Source organism: Triticum dicoccoides, chromosome 7B, assembly GCF_002162155.2.
Source record: "Triticum dicoccoides isolate Atlit2015 ecotype Zavitan chromosome 7B, WEW_v2.0, whole genome shotgun sequence".
Lineage (NCBI taxonomy): Eukaryota > Viridiplantae > Streptophyta > Magnoliopsida > Poales > Poaceae > Triticum > Triticum dicoccoides.
Window position 1 is genome coordinate 723,495,055 of NC_041393.1, and position 6,398 is coordinate 723,501,452.

The 6,398-nt window shown below is 43.6% G+C and overlaps 1 protein-coding gene across 1 annotated transcript in view; it reads right to left on the bottom strand.

Moving 5' to 3' along the window:
• LOC119340678 (UPF0481 protein At3g47200-like) overlaps positions 1-6,398 on the bottom strand; it is a 21,140-nt gene that overhangs the window by 14,071 nt on the left and 671 nt on the right. The window lies entirely within an intron of this gene.

A 6,398-nucleotide genomic window follows, 5' to 3' on the forward strand; every position in this document is an offset into this window, starting at 1 on the left:
GATTTGCTCTAGATCTCGTGTGTACCTAGTGCAATGGATTTGCTCTAGTCCCCATTTGTACTTCGTGTGATGGATTTGCTCTAGTTCCCTATGTATGTATCTGTCAGTACATGTTGAGTTATGTATGCAGCAGACTGTCCAATCAATAATACACCTAACGGTCGTGTGCATGGACCATTAAATCCGGTTTGAACCATGTGTTGCATAATGAGGATTACGCTAATTGCAAGTTACTCCCTCCGTCCTTTGAAGAGTGTACTTCCAACATTGTTGGAAAGTCAAACATTTTTATGTTTGACCATATTTATATAATAATACATCAACATTTATGTCATCAAATTAGTAGCATTAGATTCATAATAAAATATATTTTCATCATATATCTATTTGGTTTCACAAACATTGATATATTTTTGCATAAACTCAGTCAAACTTTAAGATAGTTTGACCCTCCAACAATGTTGGAAGTACACTCTTTAAAGAACGAAGGGGTACTCCACATACTAACCCCAAGCAAATAGGGACGTCATTAATCCCACACGCTGTGTGTGCAACACACCCACCAAAACGTTAATAATTAAACGACTAGACAGCCGACATGCGTTATGGAAAATTAAATCACTCCAGGGCGAATCAATACACCCAGCTGTCCTGCAAACACATAATGGCACACAGCAAGCCATCAATGCGCCATCAACACAACGGACGCACCGGCCCTTGCAAAGGACGACATGCAGGCATGCAGCCCAACAATGTCGTCATGGTGGGGGATTGAGGCAAACAAGAGATGATTTTTTTTTTGCATGAAAAATGAAAGATGATTACAGGCGTGCGTGTACACTCGTAGGCATAGAAATAAAAAACCATCGCATCATATAATGTTTTGGATGGTCTAACCTAATCTCCATCTGTGCATAACCCATCCAATCCTCTCTCTGCTCCTCCACAGGGGACGGATTGCATGAAATATACAGTGCGACAATCCAGCCAGTGCACGTTCTCAAATGATGTCTATCCAAAATCGAGAGCAGTTATGCCATCGCCGGGGCTGTGACGTGAGGCTTGTATTCATACAAAACATAAATGCCGCCCGGTCCACTAGTGGGGCGTATACCAGGACGTATTGACGAACGCTTGTAATTATCATGTCACGTATTTGCAAATGGGCTTTAATAAGTAGCAATCACAACGCGTGGACGGACGCCCGGGATTTCGGCAGCGCGTGGCTGCATGTCCCAAAAATTCATGTCCCACTATTATATGCGTGATTATAAAATGATGATTATAATGCCATGGGAGCATGAAAGCGTCTAGGCTTCCATTGGGATTGAAAAAGGAACACGTGTTAGGTTGTTTGGGTATGAGCCGCCTGGTGAAATGGTCTTTTTTTTTTGCGAGAATGGTGAAATGGTAATTATTGACGTGACAGAAAGTAGTTCCTTCGTATTTAATTCATTTGTGCGTCGAAGTCCACTTCGTGCGTGGTGGGTTGTGATTCTTGATCAATCATGTGACTAATCATTTGCTTGAAGACTCTGAATCTGCCGTGTGATTTAGCACAAATGAGAGTGCATTAACATAGCGAGTGTGTGGTTTTGATAAAAAATAAATAAAACATTCATTCTTAATTTTTTGTCCTGATTGTTTAGTACTCCCTCGGTAAAGAAATATAAAAGCATTTAGATCCTTAAAGTAGTGATCTAAACACTCTTATATTTATTTATAGAGGTAGTACTAATGGACTATTTTGAAATCAAACAATCTTGGCTGTTACCACTTACCAGCACCTTGTTGATTACAGTTTTTTTTTCTTTTGGAAAAAGCACCTTATGTCCAAGCTTTGAGGCTGGTCATAGTGGGAGTAACATAGGTAGTAGCATAGATGCCACATAAGCAAAAATGATGATGTGGCAAGTAGTTAATGAGGAGAGAGGCCAATAGAGTAACATAATATGTTACCATCACATAGCGGTTTCCAATGCATAATGAGTCTACAAAGTAATAAATGAAGGCAACTATGTTACCACACCTATGACACTACCCACTATGAAGGTAGTAACATAGACTAGTAACATATGTATGTTACTAGTCTAAGTTACTCCCCACTATGACCAGCCTGACCAACGATGGCAAGTTACAATTTGGCTAATGGGCCACATTACATTGACCATTTTCAAAAGTGATTACCTAGTAGTGCAAAAATAAGTTAGCATAGTAAATGAAAGTCTTGCGTTGGATTAAAAACAATATCAAATCATAACTTTCGAATTGTTCAACGTTATTTAATACCAGAGTAATTGATTATTTTTAAGTCATCCAATTTGAAGGTTACTAACCTCCTACAAATAATCTGTACTGTTTTTTGTAGAAACACATTTTTCATATGTGCAAGAACTGTTCCGTCTCGCAAGATATTAAGCACTAGTTTAATGAGATGGGAGGTGCAGGTCGGGCCTTCTTTGATCCTGCTCGCAGCAAGATGCTGGGTAATAGTTAGCGAGGGTGGGGCAGTTGACATGTCTGCCGAGTTAAGCAAGGTTAATTAAGTTACTTTAGTGATTAAAAACATACTCCCTTCGATTAAAATAGTGATCTAAACATTCTTATATTAGTTTACACAGAAAGTAGATAGTACTAAGATCCAAAGATAATTACTTCCACAGCTGAAACCTGTTAGTTGTAAGTAGTTAAATGCCGACTGGAGTACTACTTTGAAATGCTATTTTTCCTTTGATAGAACTTACATTACCATCGGTGACTAACGATTACATTCAAGGTAATGTTTGATGCCTGTAAGAATTAAATATTTAATGTACTACTATAATTGTCCTGGATTAACTAGTTTAAAATTATTCAGACGTGTGATTATACTGATGATGCTGACTAGTAGTAGTACAGTTCATTCAACCGTGGGGCTGTGGTCACGTACCTTTGTCTTCATGTGGTCACATGCATGCCAGGCGGTAACAGTATTGTAAAAGGCTAGATTCTCCTCTTCTAGCTTACCTAGCCTTGATACACGGGGTGCTGCAGCAATACAGGGGGCAGCAACCGAAAATATCGGGAGAGCACACATCACGAGCACAACTGCACATGTGAACGGCCAGGATGTAGTGCACCGAGGTGCTCGGCCACAACTACGAATTTTCGGTCTGGTGTTCCCGTTAGTGGTCACTGGTCGATATAGGAGGCCAAGCGGATGGCTTGGAAATTTACCAACAAAAACTTACACTGGTTTGATAGAGGAGAGATCATTTTTGAAAAGCAGGTACAATTACAGCCGACAACAAATACTATAAAGTTAAGTTAAATATTTTGAAAAAATGTATGTAGGTGCATATCAGGTCGAGACTTAGAGGATCTATAGTTGCATACATCATATCCGGTCCCTGAAATGCCTGCGAAAGCGTCTGAGCACGTGTGCAGGCAGTGAACAGTCACACCTCATATTTTCTTCTAAGCATTCGAATACCTCATATATCGTACCTTAAATGCACACAAAGCATGTAAAAGAAAAACTTATGTACTACATAGATCACTTAAACTAGTCTACACTACTCTTCGTCGTCGAAGATGTCCGCAATCTTCGTGCCGAGCGCCGGGTAGATGGGTGCATGCGGCAACTCAAAACTCCGGCTCCTCCTTATCCATATAGGCGAGCATCTAGTCGATGCCTGCTTTCCGCTCACGTGGGATACGACAGTTGGCCTCCACCTCCACCCTCGACTGGATGGACTCGAGGGTGGTTGCTGCTCCGCCGCCTCCGTCACATGGGCCACCTCTAGCACTGGCGGTGCTTCGGGCATGCCGAAGCCGACAACCGGATGCGCCTCCTCCTTCTCCGGCTCCACATCCTCATCCACCTCCTCCTTCCCCACTCTCCGGCTCTGGCGAGTCCGGAGCCAGCCCTGCCGCGATCACGCCTTGCATGGATCTGCTCAAGGTGTTGCAGCCGGCGTTCCGGCGTTAGCATGGTGTAGGTCATGAATCGGCGGAGTGGTGGCATGGCTAATTGACTGTGGAGGCGGACGGCGAGTAGAAAGTGGCAGTGGTGGAAGGGAGGGGAGGAAATATGGACGGGTAGGGTTTGGCTGCCGGCTTCCAGTTATTTGAATAGCCGGGCTAGGACCCTTGCGCGAGGCGCGAGAGCGGTGACATGCGAAGCCATCGGTCCAATGGAGGAGACGACCTTCGCACCTCTGGGTTTTGGAGTGTTTCACGTGGACCTCACACATCAGTCTGACATGGTGGATGCACTCGGTCGTGCCCGGCCCTCCCATATATGCCTCCGATTTGGGCTAGCCGAGGGTTGCCAAACAACCCGGGCGTTTAGGGCCAGTACGAGGAGCCTATTTGGGTTAGCTTTTTCTGAACGATCAGTGACTGGGCCGTCCGCCCGGTTGTTTGAGGCTGGTTTTGCGGCGCCCGACTGTAGATGCTCTAAGGCTTTTTTGGTTGCTACCTTGGACGGCATGCCCAGGAAAAGTGGTGCCTCATCTAAGCCTAATTTGCTGACGATTTTTTTTTTGCTTTTCTTTTTGTGTGTTCTTCTTCTGCAAGGGCCAATGGTTTTTTTCTTGACCCAACATGCCTCTTATGTTGGTATGGTTGGCAACATGACCTGATAAATGTTCATAGGTAGAGCATCCCCTAAAAAGAAGCTTTGGAGGAGTAAAATGTTACTTTTCCTCCTCTCATCTGGACCTAACCGATCTCTTATATATTATGGTCACAGGAGTAAATTTATTCTCCACGGCCACCCCGACTCCTAATCGGCCACCCACCCGTGGCGTGAAAAAAACCTCTCCCCGCGGCTCCCTCCCCACCTCGTGCATCATCCACTTCGGCGCTGCCCTACTTGCCTCTGCCGGCCACCACACGCCACCACAGGGGGCCCTAGCACCTAACGCCTCTCACAATGCTCTCCCCCATCTCTATTCAGCCGCTTCTCGTTGACATCACCAAAATCATGGGGTCTACGTCCGTTGCTGCCATCGTCGATTTGATGCTCCTAGTTGTCGGTGCCGTCGTAGTTTTGTGTGATTCGACCAGGACCGAACCACGCAGCCACCTCAACCTTCTATGTCGCCTCTTGGTATTTTCTCCTCCTCCCGGAGCTCGCATCTCACCCGTGGACCAACCACCAGCACAACCACGTCCGTCCATCGGCCGACCTCAGCACTGAGCTAATAGCTCGTCAACTTGCCTTTGTCGGTCATCAAGTGTGACCACTGCTGGTGGCTGGTGCTTGTCAACGTTCCAGCATGCTGACATCTCGGAAGATTTTCTACAAGTGCGAGAACAACAGAGTGAGTGCAATTTTGTACGGTTGTTCTTCTGATTCATCATAGTACATTGATATACTGATAGCGAGAAATTTGCTAGATGTTGGTGCACTACTTGCTAGAAATGAGACTACAGAGGAGGTAATGTCGAAGTTTGACATGGAGAGGACGCAATGTCCAGGTTTGAGGAGGCGGAGAAGAAAGAAGTGCAAGCTCGAGAAGCCAATAGAGAAAAGCAAAAAAAGAAAGTAGGCAATTTTTCATAGGACCAGTAGGAGCAATTAGGGAAGTGGTGTTTCTATTGAAGTGTGTATTTTTTTTTCTTGTAGTTTTCTTTGGGTCCGTTCTCTTAGCGAAGAACTGGTGATATATATGAGCAAGGTTTTGTTCAGTAAAATAAATGAGTAGTGAAGTTTAACTCAGTGGCCCAAATTAAACCAATTTGATAAATTGTGTTTTAGTCCGTTAAATTTAAGGGGTCTGTTAGAAACGACACTTTTTTAAAGGAGCACACATCCTCTGTTAAAAAATACTTGGTTGTATCCTCCTCTAAATTATAGGGGATCGGTTAGAGATGCTCTTAGATGCTTTGATGTAGTCAAAGGGAAAATACCTCCCACTAACCCCTTTTGCTAAGGGAGATTGCATGCCAATGCAGCAAATTAAACCTATAACCCTGTTGTAGGCATATTGCACTTCTTCGTGAAAACAGGCAAAAAGAGGTTATATTAGCTTCTTCTCTCACTCACGGAACCTCAAAATATATAACAAAATTATTTTTTACATTACATGTTATCACTATCGTTCGTTTGTGGTTCATGCCAGCATAGATCCTAAGTTTGTAAGAAATAAAGAAAACTCATCTAAAAATACACTCTCTCCGTCCCAAAATAAGTGACTCAACTTTGTACTTCACTTATTTTGGGACCGAGGGAGTATATAACAAAAGAATCAACTATATGTTGCTTGCAGGATGGATGATAGTATGGGTGATCTCTAGTAACGGAAGAGGTGAATATACTGTGATTTTTATAAGCATGGCCAATGCTTCACCCTATTCTTTCATGTTCCAGGATCCACGTATTGGACCTAGAGGTGGAGTGTGCTATAAAA